The sequence below is a fragment of the Strigops habroptila genome, chromosome Z (assembly GCF_004027225.2).
Source record: "Strigops habroptila isolate Jane chromosome Z, bStrHab1.2.pri, whole genome shotgun sequence".
Taxonomy (NCBI): domain Eukaryota; kingdom Metazoa; phylum Chordata; class Aves; order Psittaciformes; family Psittacidae; genus Strigops; species Strigops habroptila.
In genome coordinates this window covers 13,670,009-13,696,133 of record NC_044302.2, presented here as the reverse complement: position 1 = coordinate 13,696,133, position 26,125 = coordinate 13,670,009, and the positions used below count along the sequence as shown (strand labels likewise).

The window sequence follows — 26,125 nt, the reverse complement described above, 5'->3', positions numbered from 1 at the left end:
ATGAGGTGGTTGGTGACAGCCAACATGGCTTCACTAAGGGGAAATCCTGCCTGACCAATTTGGTGGCCTTCTGTGGTGGGGCTACGGAACTGAGGGACAGAGGCAGAGCAGTTGACGTCATCTACCTGGACTTGTGCAAAGCGTTTGACACTGTCCCGCATGACATCCTTGTCTCTAAATTGGAGAGACATCAATTTGATATATGGACCACTCGGTGGATAAAGAACTGGCTTGATGGCTGCACACAGAGTTGTGGTGAATGGCTCGATGTCCAGTTGGAAACCTGTAACGAGTAGTGTCCCTCAGGGATCGGTGTTGGGACCTGTCTTGTTCAACATCTTTGTCGGCGACATGGACCGTGGGATTGAGTGCTCCCTCAGCAAGTTTGCCGACGACACCAAGCTGTGTGGTTCAGTTGATACGCTGGAGGGAAGGGATGTCATCCAGAGGGACTTTGGCACACTTGTGAGGTGGGCCGATGCCAGCCTCATGAAGTTTAACCAAGCCAAGTGCAAGGTCCTGCACCTGGCTCGGGGCAATCCCAGGCACTGCTACAGGTTGGGCGGAGAAGAGATTCAGAGCATCCCTGTGGAGAAGGACTTGGGGGTGTTGGTTGATGAGAAACTGAACATGAGCTGGCTTCAGTGTGTGCTCACAGCCCAGAAACCAGTTGTATCCTGGGCTGCATCAAAAGAAGTGTGACTAGCAGGTCAAAGGAGGTGATCCTGCCCCTCTGCTCTGCTCTTGTGAGATCCCACTTGGAGCACTGTGTACAGTTCTGGTGTCCTCAACGCAAGAAGGACATGGAGCTGTTGGAGCAAGTCCAGAGGAGGGCCACGAGCATAAGAGGGCTCGAGCACCTCCCGTATGAAGACAGGCTGAGAGAGTTGGGGCTGTGCAGCCTCCCAGTATCTGAAGGGGGCCTATAAGGTTGCTGGGAAGGGACTCTTCGTTAGGGACTGTAGTGGTAGGACAAGGGGTAATGGGTTCAAACTTAAACAGGGGAAGTTTCGATTAGATAGAAGGAGGAAGTTCTTTACTGTGGGGGTGGTGAGGCACTGACACAGGTTGCCCAAGGAGGCTGTGAATGCTCCATCCCTGGCAGTGTTCAAGACCAGGCTGGACAGAGCCTTGGGTGACATGGTTTAATGCAAGGTGTCCCTGCCCATGGCAGGGGGGTTGGAACTGGATGATCTTAAGGTTCTTTCCAACCCTAACTATTCTATGATTCTATGTTGACATGAAGGCACAATGAAGTATGTTCTGATCCATACCTACAGGAAAGTTAACAATGGTTATTGTGTTTGACTTCTGCCTTTCTCTCTGAATATTGAAAGGTGCCAGAAATACTAATGCTAGAGGTGTTAGAAATGGACTTTGGGAATGCTGTGCTAGAGTTCCTGTTGTGGTCCATATCTTTGGGAGCAATAGCAGGGGGTTGTTGTTCCTTGTTGCGTTTCCACATCTTTACCACCAGTTTTCATCATATGTGCGCTGGATACAGGAGTTTTCAACCCCCTCGGGAAAAGGTAAAGGAAGGAGGTGGCTCCCAAGCTCTAAGGCTCAGGTAAATACTTCTGGCTTGAAGTTGGTGGGAAGATGCAATGAAATGTGAATTATAGTGGGTTGAAGGAGAAAGACTTGTGCGTTGTGTCATGTTTTTGTTTTGCAGGTTGCCCTCAGGGGGCAATGTGATAAATCATCTACCAGCAAGAGGGAAAATAAGGGGCAATGGTGTGGTTCAGAAAACATGGCAAAGTATGTAGCGATCTCTGCATGCTCGGCAGTTTCACTTGTGGTATTGCTTTTTTTATCTAAATATAGGACTCATCATAAGCCTCACATGAGAAGTTGCAGATCTAATCAAGGTCAGAAGAACATTAAAAAAAATTGGAACAGGAAAAGGCCATCAGGACCAATGTTTCTGTTCCTTTTTTCCTCCTGTCTTAGCTCTGGATCTTGGCTCTAATTGCCATTTATTTTTTATTGGTCTCACTATACTTCTCATATAATGTTTATATTAATGGGCAGGGGTGGGGGGGAGAAGGGGGGAAGTGAAGAAACACCAGGAAATGGAGTGCAATTGGAGTATGTGAGATGTGGCTTTTGTCTTCTTTATCACTGTTTTCTTGTAGTACTTCCAGCTCAGATATTAATTTATCATTGGAGTGCTGCAGAAGTGTGGTCCCTTGTATTTTATTGAAGGCTTGATCTAAGCTTTCCAGATGGTCACCATGTGATCAAACCAGCCATGGGCAAATAGGATATTTCTTTGTGTCTATATTTGATTTCTTTGCCAAATTCATACCTATCTAATCTTCTGCCCATGAGCCTGCATTCATTCATTCTTTAAAGAAGTGTGCAACAGCTCCGCCTCCTCATGGGCTAGAGACAATGGGGATGATTGCAAACATTCACCATCTAAATGTGGTTAAAATGGGAAGCTGTTGCATACGAACAATAGCTCTCTACATCACAAAAATATTTATCTAAAATTTACAAAAGAGTAATTCCTCTCCTCAAGGAATGAGAATATGTGATGGGGCACATATTCTCTGGTATTGACACAACACTGCTTCAAGTAAGTGTTTTGATTTTGGGGATGCGAAGAGCTGTGAAATATTAATTATGAAAATCCACAGAGCCCTTCTGCTTGTGGAGTCCCTGCTTTAGTGCAGGAGTTTAATGGATGTGAATAAGAGACCATCTATACCAAGCAGGTGGTTCTTTCTTACAAAAAAAAAAAAAAGGAAAAAAAGAAAAAGCAAAATTCTATATACTTCAGAACATAGAAGTAACAATATAAAAACCTTCATAATCATGATATGATTAAAGGATTTTTAAAAGCTGCCTTGTATTCACATTTCCATTTTTTGATAAATTCCATACTGTCTTTCAAATCACTTCTCATCATAATAATAGGAACTGTAAAAAATCCTTCCATTTCTGCAACATACTGTGAAAAAAATGGGGGTGGAAAGGAGAGAATTAAGAAGGCTCCAAGTTTTATCATTCTGTTCATAAAGCAGCACAGCAACCATAACTGCAGCGCAGAAAAGAAACAGATACTGTACTGTCTGAGGTATTCTGTGCCATAAACTCCCATAATAGAAACAGATGGCAAAAACGCCTTGGAAGTAAGGGAAGTACTGTACATGCAGCTCTACCCTAACATATGAAGAGATTCAGGCCTGACACATAAAGGAATATGTCTGGAGATCTGCCAATGCTACTGTGTAGTGCAGCAGTTGGTGCTGGAGAGGAGAGAACCTGTGATTGTGAGTTTAGGGCTCTGGAGCAGTAAGGCAGCAGGACCTTGTCCTGCACTTTAGCGGGTGTGGTGTTCTGGCGGGGATAGCAGAGATGGATGGAAAATCTCAGAGGGAGCTTCCCTCAGAACCCCCTGGTGCTGGAGCATCTCGGGCATGCTGCAAAGTGCTGTGCGTGTTGTGCCAGGGTAGGGACTGCCTCCTCTTTCTCTCCCTGCCTCTGCTCAGCAGAGATCTTAATGTCTAATGTGAGATGAGCAAAGTTGTGTGGCAAGTACTGTGCATGCAGTGAAAATGGCAAAACTGTTTTATTCCTCTCTGGTATCCAGCTAAGGAAACATCACTCGTTTCATCTGGCGTTGTTTCACTGGTCCTGCTATGAGTGAAAGGAAATATTATGTGTGCATTGAACTAGAGGGGGAGCTGAAGGTCAGGAGTGAAATATGGCTTTCTGCTGCACTTGGTCTCTGTCTGAATGTTACCTGCATTATCATCAGAGCTCACTGTCATAATGGGGAGACCTTGTCACAAAAGGGAGGTCACCTAGAAACAGGAAGAAAAATTGGGGGAAAAATACTAAATAAGATAAACTAAACAGAAGACCAGTAGGGTGCCCAAACTTCCTTTGTGTATGTTTGAGAGCAGTAAATTATCTGCAAAAGACATGCTTGCCCTCTAGAACCTGAAATCCCACTGTTGTCTTGTGCAGAGGTGCCACTCTCCTAACTTCTGAAATTTTGTTATGAGCATCTTTCTACCAGTGCATCTAGCTTTGACCTCTGTGCTTTTGTGATGGTTTTGATTTATAAACTCCAATTACATTTTGGGGCAGTAGCCTTTCAGATATTCTTGGAAGAGGGAGTGTATCGTTGTTTTCATTAGATAAGACCATGACAAAGAAATTTCACTATTCTCTCTATGCCCAAGGCTCCGCATCAGAGCCCTGCAATGTGCTCATCTAGCAGTGTAGCTGCAGGAGGACCTTGCAGTGTGGTTGATGTGTGCTATCCTGAGCTCTTCCTCACTGCCATGGGTAAATTCGGCCTCGTGTGTTTTGGAGGTCAGACCTGTCTACCCACCGTGTGGTTGAAACTTCCACCTAATTACAGGGCAAATGAGATTTTAGACACTAGTGTGAAGAACGAAGTACTGCATTGAGTGTGCACTGTTTGCATACCCTCCAGGTAAACAATTAATAGCCGAATATTTGTGCATATCCACTTTCTTCTAAAGATGTCAAAGAGCTTTGAAAACATTAATTCATATTAATATGCTGCTAAAAACAAACAAAAAACGATGTTTCCTTAGTGCTTCCAGGCCTCTTCTCTTCTGACCTGAATTAAACCAGTGATCTCCAAGTTGGTGCTGGGCACCTATTCTGGTAGGCGGGTCACCACCTTGGCATGTCAGGGGTGAAGGTCTCGTCCCTTCCACGACCATCAGCAAACATCCTGGCTGTGGCTCAGCTGACACAGAGGTCACCTTCCCCTTGATGTGCCATGGTAAACACTTATGTGGTTTCTCCCTGGTCTTGTCAACATAATCTGTTGCTACCTGCATAGCAGTTAATCCAGACTGCTTTGCCAGCGGATAGTTAGGAGGCGTTATGCCTGCAAGGCTGCAGCAGCAGTGGTGGACATGAGGTGCCAAGTTGCTGCGCATCCTACATTTGAGGCTCAGCTGTGGCTCAGAGGGATGTCAGGCTGTAGGCACGTCCACCTCGAGACCCCTCTGTTGCAAACGTGATTAAGTAGGACTACAAAGGTATTGCAGTAAGTATCTGGCAATTCAAATCACCGATCATGTAATATCTCTGATTTGTAGTCAATCCTTTGGAGACTCACCAGAATTCAAGGGTTTAACAGCTAATGCTTAGATGTAAAGATTTTACTTTTCAGACTACTGGAAGAACGTCCAGCTCAAAGAAGCCTTTTTACGCAAAATAAGCCTAATATTATGTTTGTCTGGGAGAAAAAAAAGAACACCAAAAAACCCCAAAACAACACCACCCCCTCCCCCCCCCCCCCCGAAAAAAAACAACCCAACACACCAAACCACCCAAACCCAAAAAACACTGTCAAAACCATAACCAGGGCAAATTGAGTTTCAGGATTTACTGTGATAGTGCAACTCTAAAACAGTTTGATGTTTTTATTCCTGTGTCAGATGTTGTGGGATCATAGAATCATAGAATCAACTAGGTTGGAAAAGACCTTTAAGATCATCAAGTCCAACCATTACCCCAGGACTGCCAAGACCACCACTAAACCATGTCACTGAGGGCCTCATTTACATGGTGTTTGGACACTTCCAGGGACGGTGATTCCACCACTTCCCTGGGCAGCCTGTTCCAATGCCTGAGCACCCTTTGGGAAGAAATTTTTCCTAGTATCCAATCTAAACCTCCCCTGGCACAGCTTAAGACCTCTTGTCCTGTCACTTGTTATCGTTAACAGGCATTTGGAGATGGAAGAGCAGCTGCCTTACCTCAGTCACCAGGAGCTGGCTGAAGGGGATCTTCGTGGATATTTCCTTTGGAAGGATGGTATTCAACCGCTGAAATACAAAGCCAGGTACAATAGGAGCATTAGCTTACATAAAATGCACTCTTTCATCTCATTTTAGTTGTTACTCTGACAGTTTAATCTTCTCAAATACTGTATCTCTTTTTAATGAAGAAATTGCACACATACAGAAATCATGTATTTACAGCATAGAACACCTATTGATATATTTTGGTCATTTTAACTGAATTTGGAAGTCTTCATAAAGTGAGAAATACAACATTTCATTACACAATTACAGCTAATTATTTTAGAAATACAGTTTAAATGCAAGTTATCTTAAATTTATTGCTTATCTGACTGGAAAGATCTAAGCAAAACCCGAAAATCATAAACCCTTCCAGAACATTATATTTTATGCAGTCCAAAATGTGACACATGGGGTCTTTAATAATTCACTGCTTGTTAACATTAAACAACTGTTAACATGCTCAAATAATTAGTTATGCTTGCTTGACATGTTTGCATCTTTAATAATTGATGCATTTATCTTAATTACTAACAGTATTATGGTCGTAATATGCATCTTTTTTCTATCTTAAAATTTTAACAAAAACTGACTTTTTGCCAAAAATTATTATCCTCTAAGTTTTAATTACTCATTGTAATTAAATTGCAAGCTGCAGTATTTTATTAAAAATATCTTTCACAAAAAATATTTAATGGAAAAGAGGTGATTTGTTGTTTATGCATCACACTTAGTAAATATTTCATAAGTTTCATATTACCCTTTCAGAGCGGATATAAAAAACATAACATTCTTAATATAAGAGTCAATTTAAAAGCTGCTATAGTAGTCTTCATTTTTCCTCCCAAAGGTTTGCAGAAGTCAGTGAATAAAGGAAGACAAAAAAACCCAAACAAAAAACGTGGTGATGATTGTAAATAGGATGCCCACAGTGACAGGAGCCAAGGTTGGAGACATGGTGCTGGTGAGTACATAATATATTCTCCGGTGGAATTAGTGTGACTTGAAATAGAGATACAGAAGTTGTTTAGTTCTTCAGCGTTCTGATTCAACTTTCGCTTGCAGGCTGCTAATAATAATAGTGGCTGTACTTTGGCTGTAATAATTTATTTATTGCAATGCTAGTAGAGATAGGGGTGAGCTTTGTGTCAGCCAATTTGAAAAGACCATGTTTTCAAGGCTTTCCCGTTGGTAGGACAGGCTGCTTTAGATTAAGATGCCTATTTCTGGTCCCAAAACATTGTGAGGCAATTACCACTCCTGTGGAATGACAAAACTTGTTAATGGTGTCAAAGGATTCAGCTGCATCCCTGTTCTGGTGTGTGGTTGTGTTCCTTCCCAAGTGACCCAAGAAGATGCTTGAAAAGGCATCAGCATATTATTGGCAGGAAAAAGTCCATCTGAGAGAAGAAAATGTTGTCCAAAGTTTTAGAAAGCTGTAAGACAGTGTCTCACAGTGCCTCAGACTGAATGTCAGGGCTACGTTTAGCAAGTGACTAATGAGAGCCCAGCTTCTCTCTGAGGTAGAAGTCTTCCAAGGAGCTAATACTTGAACCATGAGACAAAGTCAGCTGAAAGACTGCATTTTTAATGACAAAATGTTCCTGGGAATAGATCTAATTAAGGTGAGTGAGTAGACCTAAGGTGCAGAAATGTCCGATGTGCCAGGCAGAGTGGGCAAAGGGAGATCATGCCTTCAGAAGTGCCTCCTCTGAACCCTCGGCTTTGAAGTCTTATTTCAGAAGGATTTACCCCAGATATGACTCTTTGCCAGAAAAGCAGCTTGAGATCAGGTGGAGAAGAGGGCTGATCTCTGATGCATTGTGCAGAGTATGCTGCCTGCCTTCTGAAGTGGTTGGTGGCTTTTTTGGGGTGGGCTGCAGTAATGGAACTCTCACACTTAGTCCTCAGTTTCCAGCAGAGCCTCTGGTCCTTCAGGTTCTGCAACAGCAGCAATGCTGCAGTGAAGGTTTGAACCTGTTGAGAGGCTGAGAGAGCTGGGCTTGTTCAGCCTGGAGAAGAGAAGGCTCCAGGGAGACCTTAGAGCAGCTTCCAGTGCTTAAAGGAGCTGACAACAAATCTGGAGAGAGGCTTTTGAAGAGCACATGTAGTGAGAGGACAAGGGGGAATGGCTTTAAACTGTCAGAGGGGAGATTGAGATGAGATATTAGGAAGAAATTCTTCCCTGTGAGGGTGCTGAGGTGCTGGCACAGGGTGCCCAGAGAAGCTGTGGCTGCCCCATCCCTGGGAGTGTTCAAGGCCAGGTTGGACGGGGCTTGGAGCAACCTGGTCTAGTGGAAGGCGTCTCTGCCCCGGCAGGGGTTGGAAGTGGATGAGCTTTAAGGTCCCTTCCAATCTAAAACCATTCTGTGATTCTGTGATTCTGTGATAATTAGACATAGCAAAAGTAATAGGATGTTCAGTCCCCAGGAGTTGCTTAAACCACCCTGTGAGAGCAGCTGGCAGGCGGGCACGGCTGTGATCCTGTCTGCCGGGGTGTCCAGCGCTGGGTGGCACATACCCGCCACACAGGAATAGTAGAAACATGGCAACAGACACCCTTCTGACTGCTGCTTCCAGATGCACTGTGTACTCTTAATCTACCCTGCCTCTTCTGACAGATTTAGAAGACTCTCACTGTTATAAACTCCTCATGTCCTTGACATGGTGTTTTTCAAAAAAACGATTTCTAGTATGATTTTAGACTTAAATAAAAATTTACACATCACAGATTTATTAATCATTTCTTCTGTGGGTGTATCTTCAGATTTCAGTGATTGATTTATGTGGCCAGATGGGTGCATCTTTTTCCTGCTGTCTTTCAGTCCAGCAGAATCCATGCATGCTGTGCAGTTCCATGGGCTTGAACTTTCACTTAAAATGCACTATTGTACATAAATTCTGAATATTATTCCCTCTTTGGAATGAATGGAATTCAGATGTCAATCCTTGGATGTGGCACAAGTTAATTTTTTTACCTCTCAACTAGTAAACAAGCCATTTCTTTCAGCTTTAATAGGAAAACATCAGTGTCACAGCAGGAGGTCCTCTTCATGTCCTCCAGGTTTTTGCTCCAAAAGCCTTTGCATTTTCTGTCACCACATAATGTGTTGAAGCTCGTTAGCTGAAGCCAGAAATAAAGGGTTGTCGTAGAAGTTTGCTGTGGGGAAAGCAATCTGTAGTCTACACAGGCATTTACATTGACATATGCTAGCAACGTAAAAAATATTTGCATATGGTACGGTAGGGTCAGCGTTCCCGGATCCAGGAGCCATGATAACAAAGATCATGAAGAGCTGCGAGAGGTTCTGTGGAAAGAGCTGGAACTTTAATAGCGTTAATGTAGAAACTTGTTTCTCAGCAATATTGTATGCAAGGGCACGCGTAGGCATATGGCTTCTTCCTGGTTTCCGATAGTTGAATGTAAATCTTTATACAGATGACTCAAACACTTGCAACGACAAGTCTGTGTCTGGCAGAGGAGTGGAAGTCTCAGAAGCAGAAGGTTCCTGAAGGCCATGTGGGGTTAAGCTGGTGGCAGTATAGGGGGAATTCAAATGAATGCCCCAGCTGAGAGACTGGCTTCAGAGCATCCACATAAGAGAGAGCTCTCCAAGAGCCCAGACAGGAGCTCACACTTCATTAGGCACTAGGAAGTCTCACCATGACATGCCTAGTCACAAGAAATCAGCTTCAAAAGTTTGCCCAGTCAGGAACTGAGTTATTTTGCATGTAAGGTCTGCATATTTCTGTATGAAATGATCTAGAGCATCCCACCAGTGAAAAGACTGTGGACAATCGACAGCGGATGTTTGGGTGAGAGTATTGCTATGATATGTTGGTGTTTTAAGTTTCTGATGAAAGAAGGTACAATGCAGAAATGGCTTTTTGAGGGGTCTGGATTGCTTCTACCATCCATTTTTGTTGGGCTTCTGCCTTCATGGGATGTTAACTTCTAGTTTTCTCAATTTTTAAGTCTTGACATTGACTGCAACTCTAACCTAGATTTACTAAAAGCACAAGAAAGACTGTCCTGAATGCTGCCAGCAAATCAGGAGTCACGCTTGCAGAGTGCTGTTCTCTGGCATTCTGCTTTGGAGTGGAAATCACCAAGTGGCGCTGTGAGCTGACCTCTGCCACGGGAACCCTCCACCCTTCTGAGCTGACGTGTTCTGCACTTCATTTCCTAAATTTTTTTTAAATCTGAATATTAAGAAAAAAGTTTGTCCACAGCTGTAACAACCTCATTGTATGTTTTATTCAGAAACCTTAGGACTGGCTTCCCATGACCTGCAAGAGCCAGCAGGGACACTGACTCCCCTGTGTGTCCTCCCAAAACATGTGTCCCCTTGGGACCAGCCAGCCACGCTGCTCGAAGTCCAGAGCAGTTTGGCCAAAATTCCTGCTGGTGCTGTGTTCAGTGATGCTGGTGAGACAGGGAGCGAGCTCCTTACATCCAAAAGCAGGAGTACAGGAACAGGAGGTGGAGGAGTGCCTGGCAATGATGACAAGCACCAATGTGCATGTAGATGAATTTCCAGAAGAGGGCTTGGCTTTCAAAACACATTGCCCACAAAAATACAAGTACTTTCCCATGAACTCTATGATTTGCAAAATATACATATGAGTTTTACAGTATTTTCAATATGAACACGTTCGTATTTATGACCTAGAGTATTTCAACAGTGAGATAATTTTTTTCTAGCTCACGCAGGGTTTTGACATTTGTAAGTCTTTGCTCAATCATTGGAGTATCTTTAACAGCTTATTAATTCAAGGTGTCCCTTTCTCCACTTAAAATAAATAAAAAAAAAACCCCTTCCTTTTACTGACATTTCCATTTATTCAGAATTATTATTTAAAATCCTAAATTAGCATTCTGCACTTCAGTTCTGACAGAGCCATTACATTTTATACTAAAAGAGTTTAGTTAATTTTAAATTATTAAACCACATTGGCTGCATAAAGTGAGCATCTTTAAGCAAGTTTCTGTAGTTCTGGTTCATTCCAGTCGACTACATTTGCAAATTTTATTCAAAATGTTTTGCCTATGTTGCTTTTTATCCTTATATATAGCAGTTACTATTCTGGGTTTCACTGTCTGGTCTGTAAAGTTAAATAGCAGCTGAACACACTAACAGCAGTATAGAGAGCAACCTGTCCTGGGCAACGCATGTCTTCAAACTGAAGACAGAGAAAATCACAGAAATATAGTAAGTCTTTTTTTCTGAAAGAAAAATTAGAAAGTCTATGATATAAACTTGCTTACATAGGAAACTAATTTCTTCTGTCAACAATATGTATTTGCTTTACATTTTAAGAAGTTTTATCTTAATTAATATTTACCACAGTATAAAATAATTTTATTTTGATTTTCAAAGGCATTTGCTTCCTTTCAGTTGTATACCTGGCATGACTTAGGTAAAATTCTGACTTTTGCATGAATTAGTGATGAAAATTCCTTCAGGTATTTAGCTGGAGAAACAATTGCAAGATACTTAGAGGCCAACATATAGTATAAGAAAGTCTTTGCATAGGTGAGATCTAATACACAGTTCTAAGGAAACAGAAGACTTTTTGACAGCAAAGGAGCATAGTGAAGATGAAAATAACATATGCAAAATAGGGCGGAATATAATGGAAAGTATAGTTACTTTTCTTTTAAAATGGAAGTTACACTTCAAGGGCAGTATGGATATCCAGCAATAAGCAGCATCTTAAAGCACTTCAGGTGCAATTGGCTGCATGCTCTAGATCTGCTTTAATTATTTTTTGAATTGCAAACTGAGACCATTTACATGCGTTGCTAATTCACTTGGCTCCTGAAACTTGAGCTGCGCAGTTTGGGTTTTAGAGGTTTATCAGGTGAAACAATAGACTAATATCACATTAATTTAATTAACTTTAATTATAAATTACTCGCTAGAGCACCTAATAAATGTAACATCTCCAACACATTTTAGCAGATCATGGTGGCTTTGTTGTACACTCTTGTCTTCTTCATGAGAAAACATCTTGTTAGCATGAAAGGCCGTTTACTACTTTAAAAGAGAGAGTATCTTTTTTATACAAAAGGTTTGCCTTGGTTGCCTGGCTGTCATTTTAGAGGGGAAAGAAAACAGCAGAAGTGCTGATTGGGGGGCTGATATAATTTTAAAATCTGCACTGTTCTGCAATGATCTCATTCAAACACAAGTGGCCTTGGTAGTTTGTCGTGTGTTTAGGATATCTCAGCTTCTGCCCACCAGTGGCTTTGGGAGAGCTGGTGCCCACTAAGGACCCACATTAATGGTGAAATAAGCACCAGGCTGGTGTGCGAGGCTGGTCCCAAAAAGGAGGGCAAATGTGGCACTTAATCTTCCATCACAAGATTTTTAAAGATAAACAATCTGAGGAAAATTCTGACTATCCAAAATCAGTCATAAGGTGTTCAGCTGTCCCATTATTGGTTCAAATGTTAATGGCAACTGCTAAATAGAGAGCAAAATATTTTTATATGCATATGAACATATATATCTAATGTCTGAAGAGGCCTGTTGTCCTGTCTAACAGAAAGGTATGAGCACTAAATATTTTAAAGAATATGATCAATTCCAGTCATGGTTCAGTTTACAGAAGCAAGCTGGAAAAAATACCAGAGATATGGCCACAATACACATGTGGACAGTCAGGAAGATAAAGGCAGGAAGGTTGCATAAAACCAGTGGTTTATTCACATTCACTTTACATCATACATATGTATTAAATATTAATAGCACTGTAGGAATATTCATCTATGCTTAGTATTAATTTATACACAGAAGTTTACAGCCAATCCCTTTAACTTTTGGTGCCACAACCAGTGTTCAAAGGGTTATGCTGCCATTGTTGCTGCAAAATGTTTACATTTATCTGCTGTAAAATAGGCTGAATGGCACCAAAGGGTGTCGTGTTTAGTTTTAAAATGCCACAAATAACAGATTTATAGATTTTTCTAAATACATTATTTTAGCTTGACAGCATTAATCATTCATGCTTCCTTCTTTCATTTTTCTACCTGCAATGGATTATTGAAACAGAAAATAACAACGGGAAAGGCTACAAGCAGTATCAAAATGTCAAGTTTGTACTTACAGTTGTATGTGCGTAGACAGGGTCAAGAGCCTCAATTATTTGTATATGTACACAGTGGTACTACATGAAAGGTTATGTCACCTGCAGCTATTTTCTTGCGGATTTAAATAGGACTGATATTCAACTCCACAGTCAGCCACTGACATGGAACATAGAATTGTAAAATACTGCGAACTCTTATGTCAGGACCTAAAATATGAACTGGGTGATTGCAAGGTGTAGCTGTGGGCAATCCTATGTATTGCAGTGTAAGTCCTTTAAATTACTTTGTGTTATCCCTGACCCGTTCTTTTCATTTAAGCATGAGCCAGAAACAACATGGAAGCACTTTCCAGGGAGAAGAAACTCCCTCGATATTGCCTGTTTTTGCAGTAGTGTTGCTTGTGTTTTGAGGGCTTCTGTGTTTTTTGGGTTTGGGTTGGTTTTTTTTTTGGTTTGGTTTTTTTTTTTTTTTTGTTTGTTGGTTTGGTTTGATTTTCTTTTATTTGTTTGTTTGTTTGTTAAATGCTTCATATTTCCATGAATCCACCCAGGTATAATAGCTTTAAAGAATCCAAGAGCACGGCTTGCATGTTAATGAAGTGCAAGTCTTATACCAAAACTGACAGCAGCATTATTTGGAGTAGGATGTGTGGTGGAGCTAATCAGTATATTTTCACAGTGGAGGGAGGAGGAGAGAAGCTAATCAGTAGATTTTTGCTGATGATTTGCTTACTTAAGTTATAGTTTAAAAAAAAAAAAAAAAAAAGGGAAAGAAAAAGCATTAGTATGGAGCTTTCTTGACCAAGCTGCTTATGGGTAATAGTCACTCTTTTGAAAGGTCAGCACAAGAGAGTCTTATTTTTGAAGAAGTGATTGATATAAAGGTACTCTATATCTTTAAAGCAACCCACTAATCCGGCAGTAATAATCATATATATCGATAGACTTGTACTTGTCACTGATGTATGACAGCATGAGGGACACAGTTCAAGTTGTAAATTCAACTTTGGCATTTATATTTATGAATTCTTGAGAGTAACTTACTACTTCCATATCTTCAGACTTTAATGACAGAAAAAAATGTGTTGTTGATGGTCCAGTAGTACAACATTTATGTACTGTTAGTCTTGCTTTGATTTAAATTATTTATAGCTAACAATATAATTAGCACTGAGAAATAACTATCTTATCAGACAAGAACATTTCAAAGAATAAATAAATATATGGTCAGATATTAAATTCAACCTCTATACTGGGAGCTCAAACCACATATGTATGCTGAAGAAGATTGTCATTGAAAATTTATTTCAGACATGCCATTCATTTAGCAATAATGCTAATGCATCTTGCCAATTTTTGCAGTTCTATCACTAGAAAATTCTGTTCATTTTAGCTTTTTATCAAATCTTAAAATACAGATTTCACTGTCTCAAAGTACGCTGAAAGTGAATTAAGGCATTAAGTATTGCTGAATTAATATGTTTTTCAGAACTTACTACTAATAGAATAGATGGTCAGAAGAAGGACTGAAAGATGGAACAGTGGGCGCTCATTGTCTGTCATCCCAAGAGAGATGCCTTCAAAATGTGAAGGGCTGAGGAGCACTTCTGCATGCATGTGCCCCATTTGAATGGGTCCTGCAGCCCGTATTCTCTAGTGGGTTAATTTAGCTCCATGCTGACTCTCTGGAGAAAGGTTAACATGCAATTTTTTTCCATACGCTTTATTTCCTTTCTTTCCACTTTTTCTGCAAGAGCAGGTTCTATGAGTCATGTTAAAAATATCTTAATATTAGGGCAATATTGATTGACCATGAAGGAATCTACTCATGATAGTCAGTATTCTCCAAGTAATAATATAAGTGAATAATATTTTACAGTCACTTTGCATCAGTCTCTTTTTCCAGATCCAATCCATCCGCATACAGTTAGAAAGACTCCTCCAAGGCAAGTTATTTATGGGTTCATCCCAATTCCCCTCTTTAGATTCTGTAAACAAATCCAATCACTGGCTGTTTAACATTTTTATTACATAAATTCCAACATGCAATAGAACATTACTGGGTACGGCTAATAATGGTGTGCATTTCAGATGTATTCTCTTTTTGTCACAAAACCCCTTAAACCATATTCTAATAACTGTGTATAAGATATAATTGGCAAGAAGCATCACGTTCAACAACCAGGAGGAATATCTCTGTAGTGCTTTTTGTTGCTCCTGTTTTCATCTAAAGTAACCACCAGACATTTCAGTTCCTTCAAGGAAAAACAATCCATGTCTCCTGTGATAACCCAAATGTGCAGACGCACTGATAAATAAGATACATTTACAATTCTTTTATTACTGTATTCTATGACAAGATAAAATAAACAGTATTTTGTACAACATTACAACTTGTAACAAAGCTAAGCTACTGTCCAAAGATGCTGAAAAATTCCAGTATAAATACACTTTATTTTCAGCTGGCTCATGGATGATTAGGGCATCCCAACGCTTTGACAATTTTCATATAACACTATGAAGAATTTCATGATTTCCCTTCATCTTACTGCTGCAAGCTCAATACATCTTTTTCTAGTAAAAATTATATAAATCCATGTTTTTTACTCTTCTTATTCACCATAAATCCTCGAGATAGTTTCATACATGTTAACTACAATCTCTCTTCCCCCTCCCACCCCTCCCTGGAGTTCAACCAGCAAAACCTCAGATATATTGCACAGAAGAGGAGTGGAACAGAAGGAAATATCACTTTGGTGAGACTTTAGTAATTTCTATTTATAAATATCTACCTGTATTTCTTTTACATAAACAATAGTGAAAGACCAGGAAAAGGTTGGGTCATCAACTGGCATCTGTTTCTCTGCATGAGATGTCCCAAGAGAAGAATATTTACTGTGCAAACATGAGTTACATGATGGACCATAATGTAGAGTTTTCAAATTGTCTTGGCAGCTGTTCACCTGTTGAATAGCTCTGTGACTTTCTGAGGAATTATTTGCTTGATCCTGTCAAGGCAAAAGAAAGAATTTTGATATATACAAAAAGCCAGCTATGCTTTTCTCTTTAATAACCTCCCTTCACAATATGCTCATTTATGAAGCCTGACTTTACTGATGAGAAGGGACAGGCAGATCTTTGGCCTTAAGAGTTTGTCTCTGCCTTTGTTTTAGAGGACTTTCTTTGGGTTAGATCTCTGATTTTTCCTGCTCTGCTTATCCTCAAGCTAATCCCTTTGGTCCCTGGGCCTCCCAGCAGGCTAGCTGCTGTGAGTTTTTTGATCCTCCTGTTAGAAGGGAGGCACAGAAGCAACACCGAAACCTCACATGCTGTCTCCATCCCTTACCACTTGACCAGCTTCCCATCGGCCAGCTATCTAGGACTCATCGCTGGGAGCCTGTCCATGGGGGCTGGCCCCCAGCCTCCATCCACATTGGTGTTGGTGGGAGGGCATGCAGGGAGTAAAATCCAAATGCAACTTAAATGTTCTTAAAAAACTGGAAATCCAGCCAAAGCTCATTACCTTTGTTATTTTCTGCACTACTCCTTTTTAATTTTACCACCTGTTGTGTAAATTTTTATAAGGAAAGGCTAGCAAAAGAAGTAAATATATTTTTCAGTGTGCCACTGCCTGCCATTCCCTCTGTTTTGCTATTACACATAGGAGTTTATTCTCATTTAAAAATTCTATTTACTGCCCTCTTATGGTTCCTTTATCTCTGAATTTACTTTTTTATGTGCTCTGAATATTTGGGCAATAAAGCTTTCTTTGTATGAGTCACAGTTTTGTGGCATAAGAGCAGCAGAAGAAATGTAGATCCTCGTAGCCTATCCCAGTCAGTAAGAAGTTTTGCATTCAAGGAATAGTTACTATGTTTTGAAAAACAAACAAATAAAAAATAACGAACACCATAGTTGAAGAGCACAATACCTCAAGCAGAGTGCCTGTTCCAGGAGTAAGTACTAACTACGTGATGCACTCAACTTACTGTAACTTCAAAAGGCATTCAGAACACAAAATACATTTTACTGTTTTGTGTTTTAAAAATTAAATCCAGATTAAATCCGGAAGATTGAAGCAAAACTATCACTAGAGAGAGATGTGCACTTACAATCTGTAGTCTTGAAGCTGAGCTGTGTAAAGTCCTCAGAGATGGTATGAGAGTCCAAAAAGCTGACAGATGTCATTTTACAGGACCATGACCGTGCAACTGAGTCTGATATACTTCAAGTAACTTTTTGAAATGCACCAAAAAGCTTCTCTTCTCTCCTCGAATTGTGTTTTGGAAATTAAATTTTTCATAAATTAGGTATGCACATCTGATAATTTAAAACATGCAGTTTGCGTGTGGAAAACTCGAAAAAATTCCATTTATAATTTTGACAAATAGTTATGTTTTATTCTTTCTACCCTGAGTTAGGGCACACTATCACTCTTTGTTTCAAGCAACTGACTGAAGTATTAGTAAGGTTTTCTTTCCATTTTCCTAGAACTCCCCAAGGTCTATAGTTTTCTTTGTGGAAACAGTTGCCATTAAATATGCTGTATGTCAATGCAGCAGTGAGGTGGTTAATTTTGACTGAATATTATGCTATATAACCACTTGGCATTTAACTTGAAAAATGACTTTCTGCTTCACCTGTCAGCAGCCCAGTTCTCATCAAATAAGTGAGTGAGAAAAATTTTAAAATTTCAATTTCCTGATGCTATTAGACACTACTTCTTCCATACTTAAACAGTTTAGCGGTGAATACCAAAACATGTACATGTTTTGGTATTCATGCCATGCATCACACTACATTCTATTACAATAGCTTTTTTGTTTAAAGGGTAAAGAGATGCATGGATCTTTATCTTGGGGTTAGGAAAATGTATTGCAGGAACATGGCCAATCAGGTTTCTGAATAACTTTGTAACATAGTACCATAACCCTGATGCAGCGCAAGGAATTTAAAATACTAGGTGCCTATTACTCCACAGAAAGAAAGCATTCTGGATGGAGACAGCATGCACACTGATCTTGCACTGTGCTTCCTCAGAAAGCCGGTGCCTCTTGCAGTATTTGTCTGTTTTATTCTTTTGGCTGCCAGACAAATTATTCTGATAAATCATGCAGTTATTTTTTTTTTTAAGTTTTCGGTATATTTTAGAGATTAAACCCATTGTCATTTTGGATTAATGGCAGGTTTCCTTTGTTTCTATTTCCAATACAAGATCAGTTTTCACTGATGGTTAATACATGCCCAAACAGTAAGAAAACTTCATTGACAGAGGGAAGACACAAATGAAATTTCCCCATTTAATTTTCATTTCCTATACTACTTAACACAGTTTTCGCTTTACCACTAGTAAGTCTGGAGACATTTTACTCAGGTGGAAAAATGCATCATCTCTGCTGTATTTCCCTTTATTCTTTGACGTTAGTTTTTATTGCACATTACAATATGTATAAATCCATAGTTGTATAGTAGTGAACATCAAACATCATTTGAAATAATAGTTCAGTGTAAATATGAGCTGGTATCACTGGGGTCATTATTTTTTGTTCATTTATTGGATTACTCTTGACAATAGACTCAGTAGTGTGGGTTACAGAACAGTATGGACAGTTTGTCTGCAGCATTTACTCTCTTAAAAATAGATATACAGAAGACAGGTAGTATTTAGAGATCCAGGGGTGAGAATTACATGCTGGGATTTTAAGTCATGCTTATAGTAAAAAAAAAAAAAGAGCGAATAGGGGCTAAATTCTACTACTTTCAAGAAATACCGAGTTATGGATTGGATTAATCTGTCTAGTATTTCCATTTTATTATAGTGTAACTTTGCTAAAATGGTGAAACTTGAACAAAGAGGCATAAACCCCAACCATGAATCAGACCCAAAAGCCATGGATGCAAAGCTGCCAGGTGTTTTTTAAGTGTCTCTATTCCTAGTAACATTCTTCAGGGGTTTTAGTGTTTCCACAAATGGGTGTTTTCTCAGCCATCAACAAGGTCTCCCGAAGCTGTGAAGAGTGGAGGAGAGCAGCCCTGGCCCCTGCCCCCGCTTGAAGCACCATGGGGCCTTTGTTGCACATTGGTAGGTGCAAAACCACGTCTGGGAGGCGGCACAGCCTATTGAACTTTTGTTACAAATTTATAAGAAGGCAAGGTTGTATGTGAGTCAGAAAATTAAATATACCTTGTACCATGCAGGGATAAGTATGGCGGTTTAGTGACAGTGACAATAGAAACACCATGCCCTTAGGGTTGATTACAGTTATGCTCTCAAATTTACAAGAATTACTATTTAATGAAACAGCAGTAGACACTTCTAACCTGTGGGTGAATTAGTAGACTGCTTGCATAATGTTGGGTAGTTATTAACTTGATGGCATTGCCTTCGATTTACTCTGTGGTCATTGAGCAGGCTTTGCCCTTCTTCTCCATTGCTGATGGCATAGAGGTGGAGTGCAGGACATCCCAACTGGTGGCCTGATTTTTCCCCATAGAAGTGTCTGCTCTGTTTTCCTAAGCTGAGAAATATGGTAACTCATCAGTGGTTGTGGCATTCCCTGTGTAAAAAAGGGCATGTTTTACTATGCTGGTAGAAATAAGAGGGTTTTTTTGTTTCATCAACATATAAATATACACACTTTTAGGATTATGTTTTATAAGATCTGCACATAAGCAGTGCGTGGCTCCATGTCCTACAGTTATCTTTGCTGCTGACTGTGATTGGATGTCATATGCATGTGGTGGTTTGTGCTCCTAAATCCTCCAGGGAAGAGTATGAGCTCCACAACCAGTCCCTTCAGAAGACCATTTTCCATAAAACAGTGAGGGGCTTGAAAGTTGCATCTCCCAATGTCAGCTGGGAGCTACAAGATTGATGGGTCGGATGGTGGCTTGTGGAGTCACGTTTAATCTTGTGCATAGGTGAAGGTCTATAAGAACAGGACACTGTGTTTCCTAGAAGTTCATAGGAGTTCATAGTCCATTTGGCAGTAACCACTGGAAAGAGCAAAAGCAATGAGGAGAAATGATGTATCAGTTGTCTTCAAATCTGCACCGGGGTCAGGGCAGAATGGGACTCTTTTAAGCAAAACAGTGAGAGTAGTAATGGTGAGGAGGTGAAATGGTGTGAAATGGTGAAAAATGGTGAAAAGGAGCATGGTGAAAAAAATCATTGAGCCTATCCCAGCCAAATTCCTTGGCCATGGAGCAGTGACAGCGTAGTGTTGCACGCATGCCAAGCAGCTCTTCTGGGAGGCCACTTCATGAGCACCAGTCTTGCACCGCCCAAGGCATGGCCGGGCATGCAGCCGGGTGCTGCCCCTCCTTCCCAGGTGCTGTGGGACTTGCCAAAATAATGGTGCATGTGCAGACATGTTGTGTGGCGGCCTGTGGAGGGATGGTAATGCTGTAAGACTTGTCAAAGTCTACTTAGTTGCTCATAGAAGAGAGATTTCAATTTTTTGGCCGAATCTTTTTGTTTGGAAGGATCCCAAACCCCTGCTTCCTGGGAGCCTGCCTCGGCTGTTGAATCTGCAAAGGGCTGCTCCATGGGATGACAGATTTTGGTTTTTTTAATAATACTCTGCTTTACAATGGGACTTTATTTCCAAGGTTAAATAAATGATAATTAGAGTTGTGGTTATTCTAAGCCAACTGGTTGCATGGGATTTCCTTGCTGACCTCCCTCCTGGCAGCACCAAGGGGAGTAAGTTCATATATCACTGCAGAAAGCTTACGAGTCCCCTTGAAGCGGTATGAAAATTGCTGTGCATGGCTGTTTTGTTTCTGAAAGACAAATTCTATGCAAAAAGGAAGAGACCACAGGTGGAGGGTTTGCTGCCCAGACGTGGTGCTGCTGTGGCAGTGCAGGTCTGTGCATCAGGACCTGTACACTTGGTGAGAACATCAGGCAAGCATTAGCCAGTCCTGTCTCCTCCTGCCCTGCAGCCAGGAAGAAATTTGGAGAGAGAAGGGCACAAATATCCTTATGCAAAACCCCAGGTGCTATGGGCTGGTATTAAGAATCATTAGTCCCACATGCTCTTATTCTTTGAAACCACAAGACTAACACTCCTGATATTTTCACCCCAATGCCTGTTGATGGCTCAAGTCCCGGAGCCTCATGGGGTGAAGGAGACCTCTCTCAGGGTCGAGGCCCCAGAGCTGCTGTCCATGGAGTCAGCTTATGCGAGAGCCTGGGAGATCAAAAGCTACTTGGTCTGGCCTCACAAACTTTCAGCTGGAAGGAGAATGGTTACAACTGCTCTGAGTCCCTCTCAGTGCAATAAAATAAGTAGAAAGACCATATCTGCTGTCATTCGTTAACATCTCATCCGTCACACATTTCTTTAATCACTGGAGAGTATTTGCAAATATTTAAAAATGCTTTCTCTTCCTTCAGGAATTTTTATATTGGGTTTTATAGAAGGTTTATAATAGAGCAAATAACAGTTTGGATGAAATTCTGGGAATTCTTCTGTAGTGCGCTTCTGCATGATAATCATTATGAGATTGCTTCCCCACTGCTTGCTTAATGCAGCTGTCCAAGTTTTGTATTTACTGGGAATCCAATTTGTTGTAAGAAATTAACAAAACAAATACTTAAGCACTGTGCCGAACCTATCGTAAAGTTTTTATTCATTTTGGTGAAAAGGAAAAAAACATTAGAGTGCTCATGGAACAGCCTTTGAATCTACATTTATGAAATTGAATCCCTACCAAAATAATTTGCTCATGTTAATACAGATGCCGTATGGCATTGCAGTAATTATTCTACTATTTTGTCTCAAAACTGTGTGGAACTTTGCTATGGTCTAATATCTGCTCAGAGAGGCAGGCTGGCTGCTTGGTTATAGCAACTATGCTCCTGCTCTGCAGAGATGCTGATGGGAACTGTGTGGTCCTCAGGTACAGTCACAACGTTTATGCTCCTCAAAAGCAGGAGGGCCCCAGCACTCGCAGGGCTGCTGAGTCCTCCCGTCCTTTGCTGTAGCCCAGCACGCAATGTAATTTCTGTGCACTTCAGGGCAGGCACTGTGTTAATCCCTGTGATCTCGGTCATGGTGGCATTGCTCCTCTGAAAGTCCTTTGCTGAAAAACACAGGGGAAAAAACCAGGTCTTTTGTATGCTCCTGGTCACAAGGAGCACTGAGCATCTTGCACTGGGCTTTCCAGCTCACTTCTCTCCCAGTGCAGCCTCTGGAAAACTTCCTTCCTCCGGCTCAGTTGTGACCTCTAACTCTGCAGCAGGTCCCGGTGACTTGCTGTGCTGAGAACCATCACAATCCCTCCTTCAGCCCCAGGATCTGCTGCGCCAGGTGCTGTCTCTGTTCTCTAACCCCCTCCTTTCAAAGTAGTGGAGAGTTGGGTCTTTTGTTCATGTGCACTTGCAAAATCAGTTTCCCCTGAGAATTGCTACCAAGCTCTGAGCTCTTTCAGCAAGATAACTGGCATGGTCAGTATCAGCCACCACAGGTTTTCTGATGTCTAACATTTTTGAAAATTGCACCTGTAATAGTGCTCCTGCCAGTACAAGTAATGGACACTGAACATCAAATACAGGTACGTCTACAAAATGTGTTCCTGTTTGGTTTTGGTATCATTGTTGGTTCTTTTTTTCTTTTTCCTTGGGGAGTGGGGGCAGTGGTGGTGTTTGGTTTTGGTTGGGTGTTTTTTGTTTTTTTTTTTTTAAGACGAACAAAAACTTGCTGATTGCAAAATTCAGAGTTGGAAGGTAACACCTCATAGCAATTCTTGCCAAGTTTTGTTTAGGATAGACAGGATATCCTGGATCTCACAGCCCTCCATGCCACTGGGTGAGTCTGCAAAATTATAGAGTCACAGACTTGTTTCGGTTGGAAGGGACTTTAAAGCTCATCCAGTTCCAACCCACCCCCCAAGGGTAGGGGCACCTTCCACTAGACCAGGTTGCTCCAAACCCCATCCAGCCTGGCCTTGAACACTGCCAGGGATGGGGCAGCCACAGCTTCTCAGGGCAACCTCTGCCAGTGCCTCACCACCCTCATAGGGAAGAATTTCTTCCTTGTATATAATCCAAATCTCCCCTCTGTCAGTTTAAAGCCATTCCCTCTTGTCCTGTCACTACAGGCCCTTGTAAAAAAAATGTGCCACTGCCAAGCTCATCTCATACCCACCAGGTTACATTTTTCTGTGCTTGGCAGCCCGTGTTTTTACTTCACTTTTCAAAGTCTTTGTTTAAAAACAAAACACCAAACCTCAGCATTGTACCTAACACATGATTTTAAACCTTGTATCCTTGCTTCATTATGGGTATCCCTGTGTTTGGCCAGGTAACTGGAGTAGTTACACTTTACATGAATGTTAGGCTTCATTTTTAAGAGTGTGAACAACAACCCATGGGGCAGAAATGAGCAAGGGGTGTTTCTGAAGAGTCCTTTGATTCTCCCTAAGTTCCTCTTAGACAGTAGCTATGCTGTGGCTTTAGAATATGTAATAACTGTTAATGTGGCTTTGCCTTTTGGAGAGGAGGAGAGTTTGGGGGCTTTTTTGCCCTTTTTTTTTTTTTTTTTTTTTTTAATTTTTCCCCCCACGGTGATGCAAACTGCATTAAGCTTTTCAGCTGCTTGTTGTTTTGCAGCCAGAAAATCTTCAATGGGCAGCATAGGACTAAAGAGTTGTTCTGGCAATGAGATGTCTATCGGGTTTTCTGAGACTGGGGCTTTAAAAATCTTTCTTAATGGTGGATGAGTGTCTGATTCAGAATAGGTGAATTGCAGATAATTTTCCTGCCCATTCATTAACCACTTAGAGTGAAAAAGCTTAACACACTTTGCGTTAAAACTAAGCTGTAGCACAACTTGCTTTCCTTCAAGCTGATTTCAGTGGCACTGACTGTAACTGTAGCATTGCTGGGTCTACAAATACCTTCAACTTCAAGTTCAATCAAATTGTTTATATGTTTGTTAACACAGAATTGCTCATATGTGTCAGCTCTGTAAGTGTGCAGAGTTTGCTCCATCTCCTTGGAGAAACTCACAGTACGGAAGTTTACTCCCCGTAACGTTGACAGTGATTTGATCCTCTCTTTAACAGGGCTGCTTAATAACTGTCTTGCTACATGGTGTGTTGGATGCTAACAGCAGGAAGCCTTATTTTAAAAGATTTAAATTAGCAGATTTTATTTACCACACTAGTATTCTCACGAGGCATCTCACTTCTATCTAAAAGAGTTTTAAATTATCAGCTTTTATTTATCACAATGGTATGCTCTTGATTTATCGCACTTTCTTGTATGTTATTTACTCAGACCAATATGGCATAAAAATAGCTGTGTAATATAGAGAACTCAGAAGCACTCATGTTAATTTTCCAAACATTGGAAACAGTTGAAAATATCAAAGAAATGTTAATTGATATAACTTTTGAGTCTACTTTTGACTGTATAGGCTATTGTAAGTAATCAGGATGTTTAGGGAAGCAGGTTTTGAATTAAATTCTAAAATTTAAGGCTACCGCAGCTGTCTTTAATTCTTGAACTTACAGCTATATCAGTTGCAAGTCAAACTGGTAGGAGCTTTTGGGCTTTGTGCTGTTTAGTTTGCTAGTTTCAGATGTCATTTCAGTTAAATCCCTGTGAAAAAAAAACCATTAAAGAGTATCTCATTTTAGTTTTTTCATCTCTGTAACTGCTTCCCATTTTCCTACTTACAGAAACATCAAAAGGAATTCAGGCTTGCTTGGTCATAGGCTGGACATCACGTTTTTATTGGAACAAAGAAGGATGTGGTGTGCCCTTCACACATGCTCATATTAAAAATTTATTAGGGAAGTTTCAGCATTCTACAATTAATAGGCAGATTATAAGGCTCTGGTACGTAGTAGAGTAGTAGTAAATGCCAGCTGATATTTTACAGAAATATTCCAAATAAAAATACAGTTTGATTGCAGGGGGGAGCAGAACCTCCAGGAACATATCTTCATTTTTGGTAGTTTAGTCCACAGTAACAAAAACCACATTGTACCAATCAGATATTTAATGAGCCTCTAACTCCATTTCTACCTTATCCCAAAGGTATAGCAAATAGTGCTGCTTTTTTAAAATATCAAGAAAACATCATTTGCTCTAAAATGTCCCTAAAAGCAGGTCTAAATTGCCAATAAAGGCTAGGTAATTGTATCAGCATGGATCAGAAAGCATTTCTCAGAACTGATGAAATAGTTTGCAGTATTGCAGAACCTGAATGATGCTCTCTGTACATTACGCTGGAAATATCAGAGACTGGTCTCGGTTTAATTTGCTCACTACTGCGTATTTTGGATTCTCAGGAAATATTTCTCACTAATGTCATTCTGGTTTTCTTTAAATGTAATTTGTTTGGGGAAAGTCAGACTATTTCTGCAATCTAGGGTTCACTTAGAACTTTTTGTTTGTTTGTCAATTATAGAATACTATTTTTTCCAAGAAAATTCCATGTTTGAAAATTCCCAAATCCTGTGTTCCTTGTTGTATTTGAGATTTTAAACATTTAAAATTTTAAAAATAATTCACAAGATTGTTGCCCAGTTTATCAGTTCTGCCTCAGTAGTTATACAATCATTTGACAACCAAACACACATACAGTATAAATATTTAAGAAAAAGTAAATTCCATTAAGCTGCAGTGTGATAGATGCAGTAGTAGGTACTTATCTTTGAAATATTAAACTCTAGACATTTATATCCATACAAAAAAGAGTTTCCTGCCATTTGATGAGAATTATGTGCCTGGCACTAATAAAATATTAAACTCCAATTTAAAAGATAAGTATCTTACCCACTTTTTTCATAATAAAACATTTTACAGTGCATATGGGAGCTAATATGCATCAGAATTTCCATACAATACTGTATTTACAAACTTTTATGAAAGTTTTGTGTCTGCATTTATTAGTTGCTACCTCTATTTAAGCACTTATTATTTCATATAATGACATTGTGTGTTTCAATAATGCATGATAGAAGGTGTACAAACAAGCTTTATTTTTTGTAGCGAAGTTTTCTTTTGTTACAGGCGACTGCTGCTAGTTAATTAAATGTAGATAACCCCTGAAAATTGTATTATCCTTTTCTGTCCCTATTATATAAATTAATGTCAAACCCATACAATCTTTCATGTTTAAAATAATAGATACATGTGTTAAAAATTATAGCCCACAGTTTTCTTGTTTCACAATGCATTATTTTCAACTGGAAATGTCAGTTTCTAACCT

The 26,125-nt window shown here is 40.2% G+C and overlaps 1 long non-coding RNA gene across 3 annotated transcripts in view; it reads left to right on the top strand.

The window, feature by feature from the left end:
• LOC115601012 overlaps window positions 1–26,125 on the top strand; it is a 122,683-nt gene that overhangs the window by 70,607 nt on the left and 25,951 nt on the right. For all 3 annotated transcript variants that reach the window (XR_003989219.1, XR_003989218.1, XR_003989217.1), the window contains 2 exons: window positions 5,726–5,842; window positions 6,652–6,765. This is a non-coding gene — a long non-coding RNA (uncharacterized LOC115601012). The remainder of the gene's footprint in view (window positions 1–5,725; window positions 5,843–6,651; window positions 6,766–26,125) is intronic.